Genomic DNA, 25894 nt, shown 5'->3' with positions numbered 1-25894 from the left:
AGTGGAGCAAAGTACTTCCCCTAACTAGATGCAAACTCGGTTCTGGTTTAGGTCCTGAGTCACAGAAGCCCACAATTTTTATAATACCGTATGGACACTATGCCTTTGAGAGACTCCCTTTTGGCATCTCATCAGCTCCTGAAGTCTTCTAGCTGAGGATGAAACACATTTTTGAGGGACTGGAAGGAGTAGTTTGTCACATGAATGATATACTCATTTTCAGAGGCTCAAATAAAGACATGACAAAAAAGTAGATACTGAAACAGACTGGAGTAGGGAACAGAGGAGGAGGGGTGGAATTCATTCACTGGAAGGGGATGCTGATGTTTGTGCCATCAGGTTGGACAATACCTAGATAAGGTGTCACTCCTCCACCCTGAGTGTAGCCTCAACAGTTGGGGGACTGTTGAATATTTTAATTCCCATTTGCAATCTCATTCAGACGTGTTGAAAATGTCCTCTTGTGCTGAGATGAGGCCACCCTCAGAGAGTAGAAACAACACCTTATATTCTGTCTGGATATCTTCCAACCTGATGGCATGAGTATCAACTTCTGCTAAGCAAATTCTTCCTCCCCCCCCCCCACACATTCTCTTCTCCTATCAGATCATTTCTTTAGACCTTGATCTTTCTCACCCACCTAGCTTCACCTATCACCTTCCAACTAGTCTCTCCCCTCTCTCCCCCTTTTTATTCCAACACCTTTCCCCTTCCTTCTCAATCCTGATGTAGCCTGAAACGCTGACTGTCTTTTTGATAGATGCTGCCTGAGCAGATTTCCTCTAGCATTTTGTGTGACCAGCCAATTAAATGCGCATGCATAAAGAACTCACAAACTTTTCCTATGAGTTCCAGAAGAATGCTCATGTGCTCAGTGGTCGAAAGGTTCTTGGGGTCTCGGTAACCGGTGTGAGTGGGGGTTTGGGGAGAGTTTCATCAGCGCCAGCATCCAAACTTCAACTGAGGGAAAATTACTGAGAGCTCTGGACACACTGTGGCTCCACTTCCTGGGCCATTCCCAGTCCTTTACCTCTTTCTCAGTCCTATGATCCATACCTGAGCCCCAGGGAGCTTGCTTTGGATGAACCAAGTTGCTGATTGATGGCCTTTTCTGTGGTGCGTGCGCTTTGCTGGGACTGTGGCTGATAGACTGGTCTCTCCATGGGGATTCTGGGTAATGGGGCAGCCATAGGTTTTCTCCGCCAGTTTATAGGGTGTGTTTGGAAGCGTAGGGAGAGGGAATGAAAGCGGATGGATCTCCCCAAAGACCACAGAGCTCCAGATGTCTTAATCCAATGATTAGGAACACGGAATGAAAATATAGTTCCCAATTAGTCTTGGATGAAGAGTTTACCTTCCAGTCAATGAAAATGTCAATTAGAGATGCATGAGGAAAAAAATAACAAAATCCTTCCATTAGTTCTTGAGGAAAATCACCTTTGTTCTACCTCCTCTTGTATTGGGCCTATGACTGTGTGGTTAAGCACAGCTCCAACAGCATATTTACTTTTGCTGATGGCACCACCATTGTGGGTAAGATCAAAGTTGGTGATGAATCAGCATGGGTAAGATCAAAGTTGGTGATGAATCAGCATTCAGGAGGGAGGTCGAAAATTTGGCAGAGTGGTGGCATAGCCACAACCTCTCCCTCAATATCAGCAAGAGCAAGGAAATGATTGCAGATTTCAGGAGAGAGAAACCAGGAGTGAGCCAGTGCAACACAAAACACTGGAGGAACTTGGTAGGTTAGGCAGTATTTTGATGAAAGATCTCAGCCTGAAATGTTGACTGTTTATTAACTTCCATAGATGCTGCCTGACCTGCTGAGTTCCTCCAGCTTATTGTGTGTGTGTTTCCTTGGATTTGCAGCATATGCAGATTTTCTCATGTCCACGACCCAGTCCTCATCAGAGGATCAGGCATGCAGAGAGTTAGCAACTTTAAATTCCTGGATATTACTATCAGGGGATCCATTCTGTCCTGGACCCAAAATGTAAGTGTAGTTGCTAAGAAAGCATGGCAGTGCCTTTGCTTCCTTTGGAGTTTGTGGAAATTTGGCATGACATCTGAAACTTTGACAGACATCTATAGATGTGTAGTGGATATTGTATTGACTGGCTGCATCATGGCCTGGTATGGAAATATCGATGCCTTTGAATGGAAAATCCTACAGAATGTAGATGGATTCAGCCCGGTACATCACAGGTAAAGCCCTTCCTATCATCAGGCAAATCTACATGAAAGCAGCAACCATCATTAGAGATCTCCACCAACCAGGACATGCTCTTTTCTTACTGCTGCCAACAGGTAGAGGTTCAAGAGCCTCCGGATTCACACCACCACGTTCAAGAACAGTTATAGTACTACCCCACATCATCAGTCTCTTGAACAAAAGGGATAACTACATTCACTTGCCGATCTATTGAGAGGTTTCCACAACCAATGATCTCACTTTAAAGACACTATCTTGTTATGTTCTTGTTATTTATTTGAATTTGCATTTGCAGTTTGTTGTCTACTGCACCCTGGTGGATTTTTCATTGATCCTATTGATCCTACTCTGATTTTTAAATCTTGGAGACAGACCTGACTGAAAGGTAACTCTTCTTCTACACTGGCACTTGCTGATTGCTCAAATCAGGAAAACTGCTGCAAAACTCTTGTCTTCAAAATTTTGATTGTCTGCCTGAATAAAAAGTAGCTCTTCACGCACCCCTAGTGTAGATCGTCCAACCTAGAGACATCTCTCATTCTTGGAAAAACTAGGTTTGTACTTCTTGTCCATAGAACTGCTTTGAAATTACGGTCACTGAAATTGAATGATTCAATAACTCACTTTACCTATAGAACATGACTTGTGCTCTTTACATAAACATAGAAAAGAATTGCCAACAGTATAACTGTCTTTCTCTTTGTTTTTACCACTCTTTTTCACCCTTTGTCTTATTTCCCCTTATTCCACAAATTTTTTTTAAAGAACAGTCTTATTTTGTGAAATGTTTTCAACATTAGAACTCTTTAAAAAAAACACTAAATCTAATGGAGGTCAGGGTAGACTACCTGAACACTCCAGCAAGGCGACAAGATTATTCTGCCTCTTTAGTTATTTGCCTTAAGCTATCAGGCTATGGAGTATTTCTTTATGGTGGAACAGATAAACAACCTGATCTGACGTAGGCTCCTGGAAGTGTTGGTGTGGATGAGGATTTTTGAACAGGTGCGTCTATCTCAGGTAAATGGTCCTTGTAAAAATCAGGCTATGCTATTTCTTTCTGTTACCCTTTATGGACTTTAAAGGCACATCAGCACATATTGGTTCCATCTGATTTCACCTTGTGATGTTCTGTCAGAAAATATCGTGGTGCATGCTGTCGGACCATTGTTTTTTGATGAATTGGTCTGAAATACAAGCAGCTTCATCACTCCTTAGTAGTAACAAAGATTCTTGTTTGTTTTCTCTAGCTGTTTTGTCTCAAAATTTGCCATAGTCCAGCAAATGGAGAAAGGAAAGAAGAACTAGTAGATTTGTTCTCAGTCTCTGCCCATTGATAGCTCAGATGGACTGCAGCCATTCGCAAGAGTTGTGGAGTGATAAGCTGGCAGTGCTTTGTAGGGGTCTTTTGCCTTCAGTAAGAGGCACTACTCTTCCTGTTTCTCCATTTGCCTGCAGGTACCATGTACTGCTTGTTAGGTGTTTGATTTGTTAGGCTTAGGTTTCTGAGCAGCTGAATTATCTGACACGAATGTATCTGGTATTCTGTGGTGAGAGAATACAGCTTTCAGGTGCTATATAACTGCTGCTCAGGGTGTAGAGGGCAACTCGGACACCTCAGCATTCTGTGAATAGAAATCCACAGTGAGAAGATATTTGTCTCTTTTCAGCTTGAAAGTGTCTGTGCCTGCAATTTGCAATGGAAAGTCTGTGAATTCTGTGGGACAGGGAGATTCTGCATGATTTTTGTACAGTTTTCTGCATGCTTCACATTGCTTTACATAATCTCCCAGCTGTTTGCTCAGACCAGGCCATCATACAGATTGCCTTTCTCTTAGATGCCTTTCTCATGTTCTTGCTGGATTTGACTGGTAATTTTAATGTACATAGAAGTAGGAATGACAATTCTGGAGCCCTGCAGCAGCAAACCATCAAGAATTGTGAATATGTCTCTTTTAAGCCAATAAGATCTGAGTTTGTGAGCTCTCTTTGGAACAACTGGCCTTCCATGCTCCGTGTATTACATGGCCCTGTTGCAGATTTGGTTCTTTTTCAACTCAGTGCAAATTTCGTCCAGTTTACTCTGTGATGCAGGAAAGCCTTTGCAGGAACAACACCCTGTATTCGGTTTGGGTAGCCTCCAACCTGAAGGCATGAACACTAATTTCTCAAACTTCCAGTAATGCCTCCCCCTCCCCCATCCCCTTCACCATTTCCCATCCCCTTTTCCCTCTCTCATGTTATCTCCTTGCCTGCCTATTTCCTCCCTCTAGAGCTCCTTCCCTCTCCTTTTTTCTTTCTTCCATGGCCTTCTGTCTCTTTCACCAATCAACTTATTAGCACTTTTCTTTCTTTCCAATATTTTTATTAGTTTACATAGAATACAGAGTTCAAGAAAGTATATATAAAAGGTCAAAAAAGATTTTAAAACGACCAATTCCATTGTATCTATTCATAGTAACAATCTCATTATGCCGTATTCATGTAAGTTAATCAATAATTATCAAAATATACTAATTTATTACAAAGAAAAAAATCTAACCCCTACCAAGACCGAAGCTGTTTATTAAGGAGAAGAAAAGGTAAAATACCTCTCATATAATAAAAATAATAATATCCAACATCTGAATTTAAACAGCGACTTTAAGGTTTTGAAAATAATTCAAAAAAGGTCCCCACAATGTTTGAAAATCTTGACAAGATTCATAAATTGAGCAACAAATCTTCTCTAAATCTAAGCAAGACATAACATTGCATAACCATTGAGCATGAGTAGGAGGAAAAACATCTTTCATTTAAACAAAAGTGCCCTCCTAGCTATAAGAGAGCTAAAGGCCAAAATATGTAAATCAGATGCTTTCAGCTTGATATCTTGTCCTGCAACAATACCAAATAGGGCCATCAGAGGATTAGACTTAAAATTGACTTTGAAAAGTAAAGCAAAGGTTTGAAAAACTTCCTCCCAAAATTTTTCAAGGCTCGGACAAGTCCAAAATATATGAATTAATGAAGCTTCTCCATTATTACATCTGTCACAGTAGGGAGACATGTCCGAATAAAAATGAGATAGCTTATCCTTAGTCATATGAGCTCTATGTACCACCTTAAATTGTATGAGAGAATGATGAGCACATAATGATGAAGTATTAACCAGTTTAAAAATTTCATTCCAAGTTTCCTCAGATATTGATGTCTGTAAATCTTGTTCCCAGAGATTCTTAATTTTGTCTAAAGGAGCAATCCTCATCTCCAGTAACATGCCATAAATGTTAGATATTGAACCATTATGAAAAGGTGTCAAATTGAAAATTACGTCTAGTAAATTCTTATCTGAGCTTATAGGAAATGTGCATAATTGAGATCTTGGAAAGTCTCTGATTTGTAAATATCTAAAAAAGTGAGTTTAAGGTAAGCTATATTTAGCTGACAATTGATCAAATGTAAAAAGATTTCCTCCAACAAATAGATCCCAAAAAGATTTAATACCCAACCTATCCCATTCTTTAAAAACTAAATCAGTCATGGAAGGTTTAAAAAAAACTTAGAATAAATGGGACTTGAAGGGGAAAATCTCAATAAACCAAAGTGTTTTCTAAATTGTATCCAGATCCTCAAAGTCTGTTTAACTATTAAATTATCAGTTAGTTTACTTACAAATAAAGGAAGTGAAGATCCAAGAAGGGAAATAATTTATTAATAGAGTTAGCTTCTAAAGAAACCCATACCGGACAGTTTACATGATTAATATACTATAACCAAAATATAAAATATATAGTAACTGCCCAGTAACAAAACCTAAAATTAGGTAAGGCTAAAACTCCAAACGTTTTAGATTTTTGAAGATGAACTTTATTTAATCAAGAACGTTTATTTTTCCATATATAAGGGTAAAATAGAATTGAGAATCAAAAAAGGATTTAGGAATAAAAACGGGTAAAGCCTGAAAAAGCTGTGTAAATTTGGTAGAATATTCATCTTAATAAAGTTCATTTGTCCAATCAACGATATTGAAAGAGGTGACCAATTGAATTATTTTTTTACATGGTTCAATAAAGGAAGACAGTTTTCTTTAAACAGGTGTTTATAATTCTTAGTGACTGTTACACCCAAATAAGTAAATTGATTCCTTAGAATTTTAAAAGGAAGATCAGTATTAATTGATACCAAATTATTTAAAGGAAATAATTCACTCTTATGTAGGTTCAATTTATATCCTGAAAACTAGTTAAAATGGGAGAGTAAAGAAAGTACGCAAGGTAACGAGGTCTCAACATTAGAAATAAAATGCAATATATCATCAGCATAAAGCAAGATTTTTGTGAGTAATACTTCTTAAAATACCACAGATAATCATTAGATTCTTGAAAAGCAATGGCTAGGGGTTCTAAAGCTAGGTCAAAGAGCAAAGAGCTCAATGGAAAACCTTGCAAGTTCTGTGGTGAAGTCTAAATGGTTTGGAATTTTGAAAGTTAGATCCCAAGCAGAAGGAGATAGGTAAATTAATTTAATCCATTGAATAAAATCTGGTCCAAAATTAAATTTTTCTAAGGTCTTAAATAAATAATTCCATTCAAACCAATCGAAGGCCTTCTCAGCATCTAAGGATATCACAGATTTGTTAAGAGCACCAAATTTCTTGGTGTTCACTTGACAGAGAATCTCAACTGGTCCCTCAACACCAGCTCCATAGCAAAGAAAGCCCAGCAGCGTCTTTACTTCCTGCGAAGGCTGAGGAAAGTCCCCATCTCACACCCCCATCCTCATTACATTTTACAGGGGTTGTATTGAGAGCATCCTGAGCAGCTGCATCACTGCCTCATTTGGGAATTGCACCAACTTGGATCACAAGACCCTGCAGTGGATAGTGAGGTCAGCTGAGAAGATCATCAGGGTCTCTCTTCCCGCCATCACAGACATTTACACTCCACGCTACATCCGCAAAGGAAACAGCATTATGAAGGACCCCATGCACCCCTCATACAATCTCTTCTCCCTCCTGCTGTCTGGGAAAAGGCTCCGAAGCATTCAGGCTCTCATGACCAGACTATGTAACAGTTTCTTCCCCCAAGCTATCAGACTCCTCAATACCCAGAGCCTGGACTGACACCTTACCGCCTTATTGTCTTGTTTATTTTTTATTGTAATGCCTGAACTGTTTTGTGCACTTTATGCAGTCCTGGATAGGTCTGTAGCCTCGTGCAGTTTTTTTTTCTGTGTTTTTTAAGTTGTTCAGTCTAGTTTTTGTACTGTCATGTAACACCATAGTCCTGAAAAAGCATCTGCTCATTTTTACTACGTACTGTACCAGCAGTTATGGTCGAAATGACAATAAAAGTTACTTGACTTGACGTTCTGATACCTCTTGAGAAGGAGAGTAAATAACATTTAATACATGGTGTATATTAAATTGGGAATGTCAGTTTTTAATAAATCCAGTCTGATCATCAGTAATAATAGAAGGTAAAATATTTTCAATCCTATGAGCCAGAATTTTATAAAGGATTTTAGTATCAACATTGAGTAATGAAATTGGTCTATATGAAGAACATTAAGTTGGGTCCTTGTTCTTTTTTTTAGGTTAAGTGAAATAGAAGCTTCATAGAAAGATTGAGGCAAGCTACCCAATTTGAAAGAGTCCAAAAAGACTTAAGTGTAGCTGCAGAATAATTAATGAGGAAAAAGTCTTATAAAATTCTCCAGAAAGTCCATCTGGACCCGGAGCCTTCCCTGAGTGTAGTGAACGTATAGCCTTGGCAATTTCCTCATAAGAAATGGGTTGATACATCTGTTTGCAATTATCTGCAGAAAGTACAGGAATATTTAATTGATCTAAAAATTATTCATTACAGTATTATATTTAGGGAATCAGAACTATAAAGTTTAGAATAGAATTCTCTGAAGGTATCATTAATTTCAGAGTGATCAGTTGTCCTATCACCATTAGTTTTACAAATTTCTTTAATTTGTAGTTTAACTACAGAAATTTTCAATTGGTTGGCCAATACTTTGCCTGGTTTATCTCCATGAATATAAAATTGAGTTTTATCTTTAAGAAGTTGAGTTTCAATTGGATATGTTAACAGAAGATCATATTTAGTTTTAACTTCAACACGTTTTTTACATAAAACAGGATCAGGAGCTATAGCATATTTCTGATCTAATTGTTTCAATCGATTGGCTAATTCAGTTCTTTATTAGCTCTAATCTTAACACTTGCAGTGTAAGAAATAATTTCACCTGTAATATAGGCCTTGAAGGTATCCCATATCCCATCAGGTATCCCATCAGATAACGAAGTTGTATTAAAATGCCAAAACCTGTTTGTTTGTGGAAGACCAGGGAGATTTAAAGATAGAAGTACAGGAACATGATCTGAAGCAGCAATCTCTTTATATTCACAGAAACGAACTGATGAACCATCTTGGATCGCAAGACCCTGCAGCGGATAGTGAGGTCAACTGAGAAGATCATCAGGGTCTCTCTTCCTGCCATCACAGACATTTACACTACGCACTGCATCTGCAAAGGAAGCAGGATTATGAAGGACCCCATGCACCCCTCATACAATCTCTTCTCCCTCCTGCCATCTGGGAAAAGGCTCTGAAGCATTCGGGCTCTCACGACTAGACTATATAACAGTTTCTTCCCCCAAGCTATCAGACTCCTCAATACCCGAAGCCTGGACTGACACCTTGCCCTACTGTCCTGTTTATTATTTATTGCAATGCCTGCACTGTTTTTGTGCACTTTATGCAATCCAGTGTAGGTCTGTAGTCTAGTGTAGCTTTCTCTGTGTTTTTTTTATTACACAGTTCAGTCTACTTTTTTGTACTGTGTCATGTAGCACCATGGTCCTGAAAAATGTTGTCTCTTTTTGCACTGTACCAGCAGTTATGGTCGAAATGACAATAAAAGTTGACGACTTGACTTGAAATCATTTGAGTATCAATAAAAAAAAATCAATCCTGGAATATGTATGATGAACATGGGGGAAAAATGAGTACTCCCTATCTAAAGGATGTAAAAAATGCCAAATATCAATAATACCACACTTCAGTAAAAAAGATTGAATAAAAAAAGCTGATTTATTAAGAGACGCTGGTTTAGAAGATGATTGGTCTAAAATTGGGTCTACCCAACAGTTAAAATCTCCTCCCATCACCAGAGATTAAAGACTCAGATCTAGTAAAAATGAAAAAAAAGCTCAAAAATTCCTGGATCATCTACATTAGGGGCATACACATTGGCAAATACTATTAATTTATTATCTAATTTCCCTGAAGCTACAACAAAACGTCGATTGGTATCAGACACTACTTTATGTTGAACAAAGGAAAGTGTACTATGTATAAGAATCGAAACACCTCGAAGCTCTTTGCTTCTACCCTCCCCCTCCAAGTTTCACCTACCATTTGGTGTTTCTCTGTCCCCTCCCCCCACCTTTCAAATCTACTCTCAGCTTTTTTCTCCAGTCCTGCTGAAGGGTCTTGGCCCAAAGCGTTGACTGCTTTTTTTCATAAATACTGTCTGGCCTGCTGAGTTCCTCCAACATTTTGTGTGTGTTTTGAAGCTTTCAGGTACCTAAGTACATGTTGGTATCTTCCATGAAGGTAATCTCAGCTTCATCTCACTCACTTTTGCATGGAGTCCTGGACAGAGTGTCGTGAAAGATTTATCAGGGACATGTTCAATGTCATAACAGTACTGCATAAGCCTCATTCTGAATCTTTGCAGACATCATCCAAGTGTTTTGAGCTGAGGAGCTGGCAAATGGCTGTGGACTGTTTCAAACAGGAACTTAGTGTCTATCATGTAGCATTTGAAATGTTTGCAAGCCCACATGAGAGCCAGTGTCTCCTTTCCAATTCGGGCACACCTGTTTTGTAGGAATCAGTTACTTTGATGCTTATGCCACTGGTTTCCATACTACATATCCGTAGAGACTAAAGTGATCTCATCTGAAATACTGTCCTTCGCCCATTGATATCTTTTGGAAATCTTTTTACAGGTTACAAATTACAAATGGGAATGCTAAACGCAACAACAAGAAGTCATCTAAATCATTTATATACAGCACAAAAAGAAGTGATCCCAACACCAACCGCCGTGGAACATCACTAGTCACTGGCAGCCAACCAGACAAGGATCCTTTTATTCCCACTTGCTGCCTTCTTCCAATCAGCCAATGCTCTAACCATCTTAGTAACATTCCTGTAAAAGCATGGGCTCTTAACTTGGTAAGCAGCCTCATGAGTGGCCCTTTGTCAAAGGCCTTCTGAAAGTCCAAATATACAACATCTACTGCATCCTCTTTATCTATTCTACTTGTAATCTCCACAAAAAAATCCAACAGGTTCATTAGGCAGGATTTTCCCTTAAGGAAACCATGCTGACTTTGTCCTATCTTGTCTGTGTCACCAAGTAGTCCATCACTTCATCCTTAACAATTGACGCTAACATCTTCCTAACCACTGAGGTTAGGCTAACTGGTCTATAATTTCCTTTCTGCTGCCTTCCTCCTTCCTTAAAGAATGGAGTAACATTTGCAGATTTCCAGTCCTCTGACACCATGCCCGAGTCCAATGATTTTTGAAAGATCATTTCTAATGCCACCACAATCTCGAACACTACCTCTTTCAGAACCCTTGGGTACACTTCATCTGGTCTGGGTGACTTATGTACTTTTAGGTCTCTCAGCTTTTTAACCACCTCCTTTGTAATAGTAACTTCACCCACTTCTCTTCCTTCACACACATCTGGCACAGAGCTCTTGTCTTCCACAGTTGAAGACTGATGCAAAATACTCATTTAGTTCATCAGCCATCTCCTTGTCCCCATTTTTATTTCTCCTGCCTCATTTTCTAGCAGTCCTACATCTGTTCATCTCTCTTTTATTTTTAACATACTTGAAAAAGCTTTTACTACCATTTTGATATTATTTGCCAGCTTGCTTTCATATTTAATCCTTTTCCTTCTGATTCTTTTAGTTGCTCTCTAAGTTTTAAAAACTTCCCAAACCTTTATCTTACCACTAATTTTTGCTTTGTTGTACGCCTTCTGTTTTGTTTTTACATTAGCTTTGACTTCCCTTGTCAGTCATGGTTGCACTATTTTGCCATTTGAATATTTCTTCATATTTGGAATACACATGTCCTGCACCTTCCTCATTTTTCCCAGAAACGCATGTCATTGCTGCTCTGCTGGCATCCCTGCCAAAGGCACCTTCTAGTTTACTTTGGCCAACTCCTCTCTCATACCACTTTAATTTCCCCTACTCCACTAAAATACTACACAGTCAAACTTTATCCTTATCAAATTTCAAGTTGAAATCAATCATATTGTGATCACTGGTTGCTAAGGGTTCTTTTACCTTAAGCTCCCAAATCACCTCCAGTTCAATACATAACACCCAGTCTAGTATAGCTGATCCCCTAGTAGGCTCAATGACAAACTGCTTTAAAAAGCCATCTCTTAGGCGTTCAACAATACTCAACAGTATTTAGATTGATTGCCAATCTGATTTTCCCAATCGACCCGTATGTCAAAATCTCCTGCGACTATCATAACATTGCCCTTTTGACATGCCTTTTCTATTTCCTGTTGTAATCTGTGGTCCACCTTCCAGCCACTGTTGGGAGGCCTGTATATAACTGGCATCAACATCCTTTTACCCTTGCAGTTTCTTAACTCAAACCACAAGGATTCAACATCTTCCTATCCAATGTCACGCCTTTCTACTGATTTAATGCCATTCTTTACCTGTAGAGCCATGCCATCCCCTCTGCCTACCTTCCTATCCCTCCAATACAATGTGTAACCTTGGGCATTCAGCTCCCAACAATAACTGTCCTTCAGCCACAATTCAATGGTTGCCACAACATCAGACCTGGCAAACTGTAATAGCGCAACCTTATTTCTTATACTATGCACATTTAGATAATACACTTTGAGTACCATATTTGCTGTCCTTGCTGATTATACATCCCTAATATTTTGATACTCAGCCTGTTGGCTGCGACTAAGTCCCATCACCTGCCTGCCCTTCCTGACAGTCTGACTTTTACTTTTACTTTTACTTCTTTACTTTTTTACCACCAGTCCTATGCTGAGTCCCTTCACTGTGGTTCCCACCCCCCCTGCCAAATTAGTTTAAATCCTCCCCAACAGATCTAACAAGCCTGCCCACGAGAACATCCTGTTTCTACCCTCACTGCTGTGTGGCACAGGCACAATCCAGAAATTACTACCCTGGAGGTCCTGCTTCTCAGCTTTCTACCTAGCTAATTCACCTGTTCTGTGCATGGGGCAGGACCTAAGTCATCTAGCCTGAAGAAACATCAGAAAATTCACAGCAACAAGAAGCTGTTCACTTGTTCCATATACAGGAAGAGAGTCACTCAATTGGCCCACCTGCGACCAACAATGAATTCACAAGGGAGAGATACTGTTCAACTGTTCTGGGTGCACTCGGTCATCTGATTTGCTGACACATGGAAGAATTCACACTAGGGAGAGGATGTTAATTTGCTTGGACTATGGGAAGCAATTCACTCAGTCATTCTACCTACAGGCACACCAGCAAGTTCATAGTGCCCAGACTGTGGGAAGCGATTTGTTTGGTCATCTGGCCAGTTTGCCCACCAGTCAGTTCACACTGCAGGTTGCAGGTCGGGGGCGGAGGGGATGCCATTCACCTTCTCAGACTCTGGGAAGGGGTTCACTCAATCACCTCACCTACACACACACCAGTGTTCACATTGGAAAGAGGCCTTTCATTTGTTAAGTGTGTGGGAAGGGATTCACTCGATCATCCAACCTACAAGCAACTAATGAATTCATACAGGAGAGAAACCATTCACTTGCTGCTCAGAGAATGGGAAGCCATTCAGTCAGTCAGCTCAGCTGAGGGTACACCAGTCAGTTCACACTGGGAGACTATTCACCTACTCAGACTGTGGGAAGGGATTCATTCAGTCATCTTACTTACTGGCACACCAGGCAGTTCACACTGTGTAGAGACCATTAGCCTGGGCAGAATGTGGGAAAGGATTCACTTGGTCACCCTACCTACTGGCACACCAATGAATTCACACAGGAGAGAGGCCATTCACCTACTCTGAATGTGGGAAGGGATTCACTCAGTCATCCCACATTGTAAGGCACTACCAAAAAACTGGCAAAAAAGTTTAAATAATTTTCATGCTGGATATTTAACCATCACAGTTGCTGAATCAAGAGTTATATTTAAAATTAACTGTTGGTGTCGAACTCTACAATTATCGCTGCTGTTCATCAAACCCAGTTCTGCACCCTGATCACTGGGCATGGGAGGGGTTTCTTCTTCAGGTGTTCCCCTTTAGGGTTGCAAATATTGTTCCCTTGTTCAAGGGCTGTAAACATTGTTCCCTTATTCAAGAAAGGGTGTAGAGATAACCCAGGAAATTATAGACCAGGGAGTCTGTCTTCAGTGGTGGGCAAGTTGTTGGAGAAGATCCTGAGAGGCAGGATTTATGAGCATTTGGAGAGACATAATCTGATTAGGGTTAGTCAGCATAGTTTTAGTCATGGGCAGGTCATGCCTTACGGGCCTGATTGAATTCTTTGAGGAAGTAACAAACCACATTGATGAAGGTAGAGCAGTGGATGTAATGTATATGGATTTTGGTAAGGCAATAGATAAGGTTCCCCATGCAAGGCTCCTTCAGAAAGTAAGGAGGCATGGGATCCAAGGAGACCTTGCTTTGTGGATCCAGAATTGGCTTGCCCACAGAAGGCAAAGGGTGTTTGGAGATGGTTTGTATTCTGCATGGAGGTCGGTGACCAGTGATGTTCCACAGGGAACTGTTCTGAGATCCCTCCTCTTTGTGATTTTTTATAAATGACCTGGATGATGGGTTAGTAAGTTTGCTGATGACACAAAGGTTGGGAGTATTGTGGATCGTCTAGAGGGTTATCAAGTTACAGCAGGACATCAATAAGATGCAAAACTGGACTGAGAAGTGGCAGATGGACTTCAATCCAGATAAGTGTGATGGGTTCACTTTGGTACATCAAATTTGAAGATAGAATATAATATAAATAGTGGGACTCCTGGCAGTGTGTTGAAGCTGAGAGATCTTGGGGTCTGCGATAGGACACTCAAAGCTGCTGAGTGTTGTTAGGAAGGCTTATAGTGTGTTGGCATTCATTCAATCTCTCCCCTTTATGATTTAAACTTCGAAATTTCAACTTCATTCAGTCGAATCTGTACAGCAATAGTTATAATTATGGCTACTTCGAAGAGCACCAGACGAAATCTGGACCTGTCTAATGGGAAATCTAAAAAGGCTGACAAGTTCGCGGAAGAATCCCCTTGGGTCAAGAGATTAGAATCTCGAATCAGAAGTATCTGTACTGAAATAACTCAACTAAAAGAGAAATTTGAAGAAAAAATTGACTCTTTGAGCCTTGATCTTAAAGAAGTTAATTGAAATGCGGCTGATCTTTCTTCTCGTTTGGATAAGGCTCAACAACAAATCGTGGATTTGGAAGCTCAATCACGTCGGAATAATATTCAAATTGTTGGATTAAAAGAGAAATCAGAATCTGCTGACACACTGGATTATTTTGCTAAAATGTTTGAGTGTTTCAGCAACTCAGGAGATTGAATCAGCTTATAGAATTGGTGCTTTAAAATTTTTGGATGAAGGTAAAAACAGGCATATTGTTGTGGGTTTTCTCCATTTCAGACACAAGGATCACATTATTAAGCTTGCAAGAAAGCAAAGATTTTTTTCATTTCAAGGCTCAGAAGTCCATTTTTTTTGAAGATTTTCCATGCGAAATTGTTAAGAAACATTCTGTTTTTGCTCCTTCTATGAAACTAGTGTATCAAAAGAAGCTCTTCCCATTATTACAATATCCAGCAAAATTAAGGCTATTGATTAAAAATTCTAAAATTCTAAAAATTCTTTATTAAAAATTGATAGGCTGTAGTTAATTTTGAACCATTTAGAACTTTTTTTGCAGCATTTAAATGAATTAATTGTTTTTTTTTTATTCCGCATGCTTTATTGAAGATTTTTAAAGTAATTATCTGGATTTCCTTGTGTTTTAAAGACAGATTGGACAATTTAAAGATGGCGATTATTTTCCTTTTGTGCAAATATTTCAAGAATTGTTTTGGATGTGTTTTTCTTCCCTTATCTAATATTACGAAGGTTACTTTCAAATTGAAGGTAGTTTTGTTTTACAAGAAAAATACTTTGAACCTTTATTTGATTTTGAGAAGAGATGGGGCTCATTTGCTCGTTACTATCACTTCAGTTAACTGATAGATTTCCTCCAAGATCTAAATGTAAATTTTGTTTTGATATATTTTTTCTTCTTGTTGGTGGTTTGATGTTTATTTTTAGAAGCTTTCTATATGACTCATGGCTCTGGGGTTGTGCCCTCAATGGGTTCTTTTTTTTCTCACTTTTCTTACTTAGCAGGGTTTTTTTTATTCACAAAAATTTTCAATCTTTAAGATAATTTTTTGAGGCATTGTAAGTGTTGTTATTTCGATGTACCTATGAATTTTTGAATAATAATAATGATATTAAAAAGATCTGAAAGGAAAAAAAAGAAAAGAAAAACACTATCCAGGTTTATTATACTGAGATATATGTTGACTGTGCTGAGATTTATAGTCGATAGACGGAGATAGAGATTACTTTTTTTATTTTTTTTTATTACTTAGGTAGGCAAAGTTGTATTCACGTCTATGCTTTTCTTGGGGCTTGTGTTGATTGACATCGACTTGTTTCTGGGCTGTGTAGTTTGGGTGTTTATTTTTCTTTTTTTATCCCCATTATGGAATCCCAGAGCATACGCTAATTATTTTTATTGTTGTTCATCTCTGCCATTTTCGATCACCTTATCCTAACATGCGCCTAACTAGTTTTTTTAGATACAAAGTTTCATGATGATATCTAAACAGTTAAATGTTTTAACTTGGAATGTTCATGGCTGGAAACACCCTATTAAGCGTGAGAAAACACTTAAAGTTATAAACCGATTCCAGCCTGATATAATTTTTGCTCAAGAGACGCATATCAGGTTATGTGATAAAATTTGATTGTTTAAATTTTGGAAGGAATCTCAATTTCATGCAAATTCTCAGAGTAAAACTAGAGGTGTCTCTATTTTTAATCAATTCTAATATTCCTTTTAATCAGAAGGATATTATAGCTGATATTAATGGTAGATTTTTAATTGTTAAAGGAATAATTTGTAATAATAAAATGGTTTTGGTTAATATTTATGGACCAAATGTTGATCTTCCCTCATTTTTTTAAAGCCGTTTTTGCTCTATTCCCTGATTTAAATGAATATATGGTATTAATGGGTGGAGATTTTAATACTTGCTTAAATCCTTTAATGGATAAGTCATCATCCAAACATAAACTTCCTAATCATTCTGCATCACTTATTAATTCCTTTTTAACTGATTATGGTTTAATTGAGGTCTGGAGGCATATGCATCTTAGTGATAGAGAATATTCCTTTTCCTCACATGTTCATAATAAATATTCAAGAATCGACTGTTTAATAGTCGACCCTCGACTTTTTTGTAATGTTCAGAAATGTGAGTATGATGCGATTGCTATCTCTGATCATGCTCCTTTACATTTAATATTTGAATTGAAAGATGTAGTTTCTACCAGACCACCTTGGTGTTTTCCAAAGCTCAGAATTTGTTATGTTTATTGAAACTCCAATAAAAGAGTTTTTTCTCTTTATTGATATAGGAAACGTCTCAAAGTTAGTAATTTGGGATATATTAAAAGCTTATCTATGTGGTCAAATTATATTGTATCTAACTAAAGTGAAATAATATACAGCCAATTTTATATTCCTGGGGATAAAAATAATAAGCTCTTAGCTTCCCAACTAAGAGCAGTTAGAGCTAAAAGACAAATTTTAAAAATTCATAAAAACAATGGAGATATAGTAAGTAACTATGAAGATATTAATAACACTTTTCCAGATTTTTACTCTGATCTTTATAAATCTCAATTTGCTGCAGATTCCTCCAAAATGGAGGCCTTTTACATAAGATTAAGTTTCCACAAATTTCTTTTTTTATTGAGTTTTCAAATAATTACAGAAAGAAGAAAAATTTCCACAGATTTCTGATTAAGTTCAACAGATGCTTGATGCTCCAATTACTGAGCATGAAATTCAGAAAGCTATTTTATCAATGCAGTCAGGTATAGCTCATGGACTTGATGGTTATTTGTTGTGATTTTTCAAAACATTTGAAAGATTACTTTCTCTGTATCTTTTGGAAATATTTCATGAATCCTTTGAGAAGGGTAATTTACCTTCTTTTTACAAAGCATCTATTTCCTTAATTCTTAAAAAAGATAAAGACCCCATTGAATGCTCATCATATAGACCTATTTCGCTATTAAATGTGGATGCAAAAATTCTTTCTAAAATAATGGCCAACCACTTGGAAAATATTTTAATTAAAATCATCTCTATGGACCAAACGGGCTTTATTAAAGGCCGTTACTCTTTCTTTAATATTCGGAGATTGATGAGCATTATTTATTCACCATTATCTAAGCAACCTCAATGTGTTATCTCTCTTGATGCAGAAAAGGCATTTGAAAGAGTTGAGTGGCCATATTTGTTCAAAGTATTAGAAAAATTTGGTTTTGGTAATAATTTTAATAGATGGATTCAAATGATTTATAAGAACCCTATAGTCATTACTAACAACTACAGGTCTTCTTTCTTTTCACTTTCTAGTGTTAGTAGACAGGTATGTCCATTAGGCACTTTATTATTTAATCTTGTATTGGAGCCTTTAGCTATAATATTACAGGAGGCCAAAAACATTCATGGTATTTCAATAAATGGAACCATACATAAGATTTCTCTTTATGCAGATGATCTTTTGATTTTTATTTTGAATCTTGAGGAATCAATTCCTAACCTTTTGGAATCACTCAAAGATTTTGGAAAATATTCGGGATATAAACTTAATTTGAATAAAAGTGAATTGTTTCCATTAAATGCTCCTGTTAGAACATATAATGATATTCATTTTAGAATTTTAAATACATTTAGATATTTATGTATTATAATTACTAAAAAATATAAAGATCTTTATAAAGCTAATATAGTTCCTTTAGTTGACTCCATGAAACTATCATTTTCTAGATGGAATCCACTTACTCTTTCTTTAATATGTCATATCCATTCTGTGAAAATGATGATTATACCTAGATTTTTATATATTTTCCAAAATATACCTATCTTTTTAACAAAAAAAATTTTCGATCAAATTAACTCTTGTTTCTTCCTTTATTTGGAACAAATACTTTGTGATGGTCGATTGATGACTTTTGAAGAGTTAATTAACAAATACTCTCTCACTCATACACATTTTTTGCAGTATTTTCAGGTTAGACATTTTTTACAATATTTACCTAAGTTTCCATATTTACAAGAATCTGATTTGTTGGATGCTATTTTGAAATTGAATCCCTTAGTGAAAGGTGCCGTTAGCAGAATTTATAATTTATTTTTGTTACAAAAAGAGAACCTATCACTGTAGATTAAATAAGATTAGGAGAGAGAACTTAATATGACCTTTGTGAATGAAGATTGGGTTCGAATTTTGAAAAATGTAAATTCTTCTTCTATATGTGCCAATCACTGTTTAATTCAATTTTAAATTGTCCATTGTTATTACTTAACAAAGAAGAGACTATCTAAAATATTTCCTAGTGCAGATAATTTCTGTGATAGATGTAAAACTGAAGTAGCTACTTTGTCCCATATGTTCTGGTCATATTCTTCATTAAAACTGTTTTGGAAATCTTTATTTTCTACAATTTCTAAAGTTTTGAAAATTAATTTACAACCTAATAGACTAACTGTTCTATTTCGAATAGTTCCGCATCATATTCAGGGTATTTCATTTTCAGATCAACATGTATTTGCATTTGTTACATTGTTGGCAAGAAGGGCTATTTTATTAAAATAGAAAGATATCTCTTTCCCTAAATTAATTGAATGGTTTTCTCAAGTAAGGTTATGTCTCAGTTTGGAAAAAACTTAGAAGTAGAATTTTTGAACCTCGATTCGATCTTGAGAGAAGATGGGGTTTTTTGCCAAATATTACCATTTAATTTGAATTTTTATATGATTTCCTTCTAATTTTATCATCTTTTTTAAAAATGTGAATTGGCGGTTGATGACTTTTTTCTTTATATATTTAGATGATGGTTAAACGTATTGCTTCGGGGGTTGATTTCTGATGTTTTTTTTTTGTAGTGGGTTTTTTTTCTTAGTTAGATAGTTAGATGGGGTTCTTTTTTTCCTTCTTTTTTCTATATATAAATTTTTTCCCATTTTTACATATTACGATCAGTTTTTTTCTTCAGCTCTATTAATTGTACACATATTAATTTGTTGAAGTCTTGTATTATTCTATAGCTGTAGAAGATTTCATGGGACGTGTGAATGATGATAAACCTGATTCTGATACAGGACTCTATTGTGGACTGAGAGTGGGAAGGGGGCAGGGAGAGGGGAATCATGGCTCAGGAAAGGGGAAGGGAGGGGGAGGGAATGGGAAGCACCAGAGAGACATTCTGTAATGATCAATTGTTTGGAATCAAATGACTTTACCTGGTATCTCTGGGCTGTGTGTGCCTATACCCCTGCCACCCCTCGCCCCTATCACTCCTTCTCTGCCACTTGTCCCACATCCCTCCTGTGGCACTCCACCTTGACGATTCCCAACATCATTTTCTCCTGCCAGATTTACAGACTTGCTCTCCGCACCTCGTTGACAAATACAGTACTGTGCAAAAGTCTTTGGTACCCTAGCTCTCTCTCTCTCTCTCTCTCTCTCTCTCTCTCTATATATATATATATATATATATATATCCAAATCTTTTGCATAGTAGGGTATGTAAGTTATTTTGAATCAATATGCATGTGTGAGAACATAAAAATTTGCATGTATTTCCATGCACATGTAAGTAAGCATCCATATATGTGCTAGTATTTGTATGATCAGCCTTGATTTTTGGAGCAGTTTTGAAGGGCCAAACTGCTTGTTTAGCTCCTATTTTCTATGTTTGTTACATGAGCTTGGTGCTGGATGAACCCAAGTGCAGAAAACGGGCGTGGAGGCAGAGTTGGAGGCAGAGTCCTAAGAACCATGAAATGAGGTTACTCACACAAGAGTCGACCAATGAACTGGCAGCTCCTTGTTGTGATCACAGGGTCTTTATCCTGCATTTTCTGATGGAAAGCAGGTGTGTGTAGTTAATGGAACCTGGGAATGATCGGAAACTAAATGAGGGGATTGAGGCTTGATTCCTGAGGTAAATAGCAAGGTGGAGGATTGCCAGAAGGGACCATGACAGGGGGGAGTGGTTTGGGGGAGGGGATAGTTGATCAGTATTTTTGTCCATTTACCTATTTAGGTAATTCCTCCTCTGACTTTATCCCATAATTATTGAACATATGTCATGCAGGTGTTCCCTTCTCCAGGTCGTGGAACGAAGCTCCCTGGCTCATCGTTTCGCTTTCCTTGTTGCACTTAGGGTTAGGTATTACACAGTCAATGCTGTTGTTCCTGAATCACAACAGCCTCCTGTAGGGTAATTGGCTTCACTTATTACATTATCTGTTTCTTTAGTCTAATTTTGCCTATTTTAACTATCAGCACTTTATGCGTCTTGGATGCTGGATGACCCATCAGTGTCCCTGACACTTATTTCATGGCTCCCTGAATCCTGTGTCTCAGCCCCTGAGCCAATCGCAGGTATCGGGTGGCAGCAAAACAGAAATCTGAACTCCGACTCCAGGAGGGAATGTCCGAAGGAGCAAAAATAAACTTACTTTCTGGCATTTGCTCCTCCCAGGGAATTTCCCACCAGCAGTTAAGTCATAGGGTATTCCTAGCATCGCTACTGCATCAGGACAAGTAATCTCGGTGGAACCTCCAAAATCTGTCAAGTATCTCTTCACTAAGTTTCACAAAACACAATACCAACACTGAGTGGATCTTTATCAAATGCCTTTATTCTTTATTACTTGCAAGGGGAAAGTTTACCTCCGCTCCCACCAGGAAAGGCAGGGAACTTCCAACATACCATTTACAAAGCATTCATTTTATACATAAGAACGAGATGAGTTGACCATTTCCAGCCAGCTCAGTCATCTGTGGTTGACTCATCTCTGCTACTTACTTTTTTTGCACAAACTTCAGTCAATTAAATAAATAACACAAAACGCTATACTTATTCATTTATTTATTGATGAAAGCGATCCAATATTACATGTATTTGTTGGAAAAAGTGAACCTTTGCTTTCAATAACTGGTGTGGCTCCCTTGTACAGCACCAGGTTTCCCCTGCTATCCGAAGGTAGAGTGTTTCTATGAAACCTTTTTGTAAGCAGAAATGTCGTAAAGTGAAGAAGCAATTACCATTAATTCAAATGGGAAAGGTTTTTGAGCATTCCCAGACCCAAAAAATAACCTACCAAATCATACCAAATAACACATAAAACCTAAAATAACACAAACATATAGTAAAAGCAGGAATGATATGATAAATACACAGCCTATATAAAGTAGAAATATTGTATGTACAGTTTAGTTTCACCTTCTAGAATCGGGAAGACAGCCGGTTAAAAGTGATTTGTAGAGAAAAAGTATCAGCACATACATGCATGCGCACACACCTGCCCACACAAGTTTTCACGGTAACAGTAGTCGCTTTTGGGCTAAGCACACATTTAAAGTGGGCGTCTTTTTTTTGTAAAAGTGAAAATCCTCTTTGGGTCAACGAAAACAATTACTAATGTAGGTCTTTCGTAAAAGCGAAGTGTCATAAAGCAAATGTTCGGGAAGAGGGAGCCACCTGCAATAACTTCAACAAACATTTCTGGTAACTGTTGATCAGTCTTGCACATGGGCTTGGAGGAACTTTAGGGTTACAAAGTCCTCCTTACAAAACTGCTTCAACACTGGGATGTTGGTGGACTTCCCTGCATGAACTGCTTGATTCAGATTCTTCCACAATATTTCTATAGGGTTATTATCAGGATTTTGACCTGGCTATTCCAAAACACGGATTTTCTTCTTTTTAAACCATTCTGTTGTTGATTTACTCTTGTTTTTCAGATCATTGTCTTGTTGCGTCATCCAACATCTAATTAAGTTTCAAGTGACAAACCTCTACCCTTACATTCTCCTGTAAAATGTCTTGAAACAATTTTGAATTCATTACTCTCTCAACAATTGTAAGTTGTCCAGGCCCTGAGGCAGCAAAGCCATCCCAAGCCATGGTGCTCCTTCATAGTTGGGATGAGGTTTTGGTGTTGGTCTGCAATGCCCTTCTCCTCCGGGCATAGTAGTGTGCATTTCTGCCAAAAAGTTCAACTTTTGTCTCATCTGTCTGCAGAACATTGTCCCAGAAGCGTTGTGGAACATCTAGGAGGTCTTCTACAAACTTGGGACATGCAGCAATGTTTTTATGGAGAGCAGTGATTTCCTCTGTGGTGTCCTTTCATGAACACCATTTTTGTTCAGTGTTTTTCTTATTGTGGACACATGAACAGAGACTTTAGCAAGTTCTAGAGATTCCTGCAGGCTGTTTGCTGTTACTCTTGGGTTCTTTTTCACCTCCTTCAGCATTGCACGTTGTGTTCTTGGTGTGATCTTTGCTGGATGCCACTCCTAGGGCAGCAACAACATTGAATTTTCTTCACCTGTAGTCATTTTCTCTTACTGTGGATTGATGAACACTTAGGCCCTCAGAAATGCTTTTGTAGTCTTTTCGAGCTTCATGCATCTCTTCAATTCTTCTTCTACGGTCCCTGAAAGTTGTTTTGATCGAGGCATGTTACACATAAACAAATCTTTCTCGAGAAGAGCAGGCTCTGTCAGTAACCTGACGTGTCTTTTTTATAGGGCAGGGCATCTCTACAACCCACATCTCCAACCTCAGTCTCATTGATTGGATCACCTGTCTCCAAATACCTTTTAGGCATTTCCTCAGAAGGGTACAAATATATGTAATATTGTATCATTTTTCTCAATAAATAAATAAAGTATAATATTTGTCATGGTCCAGTCCATGAAATCTATATTCCGGTTCACGGTCCGGTCAATTTTCCTTATTCCAGGTTTTCCGGTTTTCCTCAGTTTCTGTTGAGGCAGCTGATTCTCGTTTGGGCTGGCTTCAGAATTCAGCCTCTGGCTGCTGGATTGTTCCTGTCCAAACCCTCTGTCTGTATCCCTTCCCTTCACCTTCCTCCTGGAGCCTTGCCTCACCTGGAAGACTTGCCTTCACCACTCTCAAGTTCTACCACTGGAGCAAGATAAGGAACTGTCTTTCGTTGGTTTTGAATTGTCTTCGTGTCCACGCCTTCGCTAGGTAGGTCCAGCCGTCTGCCACTACCTTGTGTTGGGAACTGTCTCATCGTATGCTGCATTCTGTGTAATGAGTCCCGGCCCTACATCCTGTACCCAAGGAGGGGTCTCGGCTCTGTGTTCTGTGTAATGAGTCCCAACCCTACGTCTTGTTTCCAAGGAGGGGTTCCAGCTCTTTGTTCCATGTTCCTGTCTCTTCCTCGACCAAGTCAAGGCTTTGGGGTCTCGTCCAGTCCTAGCCACGTCCAAGAACCTTGTCCTGTCCAAGCCACAGCTTTGTGTTCTCGTCTTGTCCATGTGCCTCGCAACCCAGGTGTACCTTGCTCAGCCCGGTGCTGGGGTTCCCTTGTCCTGTCCAGGAGTCTCACGTCTAGTACTGTTGCCTCTCCTCGTCCTGTAGCTACGTCTTGTCCTCGCCTAGTTCTGGAGTCCGAGCCCGAGTCAAGACCCAGGTTCTGGGTCCTTGTCCATGCCCAGGCTCCAATTCCCAGTTCCATGTCCTGATTCCACTATCCTAATCAAATCATAGCCCAGGCCTGGAATCCTTGTCTCATCCAGGGCCTGTCTCATGTCCAGCGTCGTTTCTTCCCCACTTCCCTTGTTTTCTTGATACACCTAGTCCTCTCCCTAGTACTTCAGTGTCTGTGTCTTGCATTTGGGTCTGCTCCCAATGCCCACCGTATGACTATTTTTATTGTGTTATTTATCTAACTGGGTTCTATTTATCTGTTTTAAGACTTGCATGAAGATCTGATCACATTTAGGTCATAGTTATGCAGAAATAGAGAATATTCTACAGGGTTCACAAACGTTTTAGCACCAATGTATATTGCAGCATATTAGCTTAGCACTCTGGAATTTGTAAAAGTACATTTTGTCACTTCATATTGTTACAAAAATACAAAGTTGAATATATATTTGCACAGATCTGTAGGATCAGACATCTCACACACTCTTCTGCTCTCCTCGGAACTGTGTGTTATCAAGTTCCTCAGCCAGTTACTATTCTGTCCCTGAATTAAATTCTGCCAAATATAAATTAAGGCCATAAACACTCGAGATAACCAGCCTCAACCTCATCACAAATACAAAGGGCTGCTCCCACACCTTGCTTGCACTTATGCAAAGACTCCACCGAGTCACCTCAATTAGTCACTGCACCTTTTTGTGTAGCCTCCTGTAAATCATCCAGTGTCCGCTGGCCTCGTTCCAACAGCAGGACTGAGTGTAACACTGAAGTTAGACACAAAAGGGTTAACTTCCGTGCTTCTGCTTCATCTAAAACGTAAATTATCTTGTGCTGCTGAATGGGCTGAACAGTTCCGGAGGATAGTATATTTGCAGCTATAGCGCTGAATTGGGTCATATCAAAAGGGTAGAATACTGTGTCACAAATGATCCCTCAGGCTCTGGTGTCTCCTGAACTCTCTCTGTTACCACGGGCGCCACTGCGGCAGTGAATGTTGCAGATTTCACCCCGTCCACAGGGAGGCAGTCCATTTCCCCAATCATATTCACTATTACAGTGTGTCACCTCAAATGCTCAATCACCCCAATCTACATCACATCATCATCATCATCAGTTCTTGCACCAAATACACATAGCACTTCTCTAAGCTGAGAGTTGACTTTGCAGCCTTTTAATCTGTTTTAAACACTTGATATGATCAGTGCTGCCTTTCTTCTCAGCTGCCGATTTCTGCAGGACATTCATAGCAGTCTGTAAATCCTGACACTGACTTTTCCATTTCTGAAATTCTGTATTTGCCTGTTTACACTCCAGTTTTCTCTTTTTCTTGTTACGCATTCACACTGAGCCTGAACTGACTCATGTGGATCCAATTTGCCTGACCCTGCTCCCTCAGAATTTCATTTTCTTTCCCCTCTCTCCAGCTCTTTTCTCTCTCTTAACTCATTCATTTCATTTTTCAATCTTTTTATTGATTTTCAAATAAAGAATATACAAACCAGAGGAGTTTAGCAAAAAGATAATATAAAAGACATAAACAGCAATAATAAAAACATAAAGTATATGTCAAAATCAAATAGGTAAAATATTATGCTGTTATATATACAATGGTAAAAAAAAACAACTCCTCATAGCAATCATAAAAAAAATTGGAAATTTTATTGATAAAGGGAAAAAAACCCACTAACTAGACTGAAACAAAAAATAGAAAGAAAAAAAGAAAAAGAAAGATTGGGCAGTCCAATTGAGGATAAAATTTAAAAAAGAGAAAAAAAAACAT

General features: G+C 38.4%; 1 long non-coding RNA gene and 1 pseudogene across 1 annotated transcript; both read left to right on the top strand.

Annotated features, from left to right (window-relative positions):
* Positions 1-25894, top strand: part of LOC132381552 (zinc finger protein 585A-like) — a 100325-nt pseudogene that overhangs the window by 14180 nt on the left and 60251 nt on the right.
* LOC132381553 (uncharacterized) lies at positions 582-9139 on the top strand. The gene is made up of 2 exons (XR_009508072.1): positions 582-2597; positions 8614-9139. It is a non-coding gene; the product is annotated as an uncharacterized LOC132381553 (long non-coding RNA).

The sequence above is a fragment of the Hypanus sabinus genome, chromosome 26 (assembly GCF_030144855.1).
Source record: "Hypanus sabinus isolate sHypSab1 chromosome 26, sHypSab1.hap1, whole genome shotgun sequence".
Classification (NCBI taxonomy): domain Eukaryota; kingdom Metazoa; phylum Chordata; class Chondrichthyes; order Myliobatiformes; family Dasyatidae; genus Hypanus; species Hypanus sabinus.
This window is presented reverse-complemented; position numbering and strand designations above follow the sequence as displayed.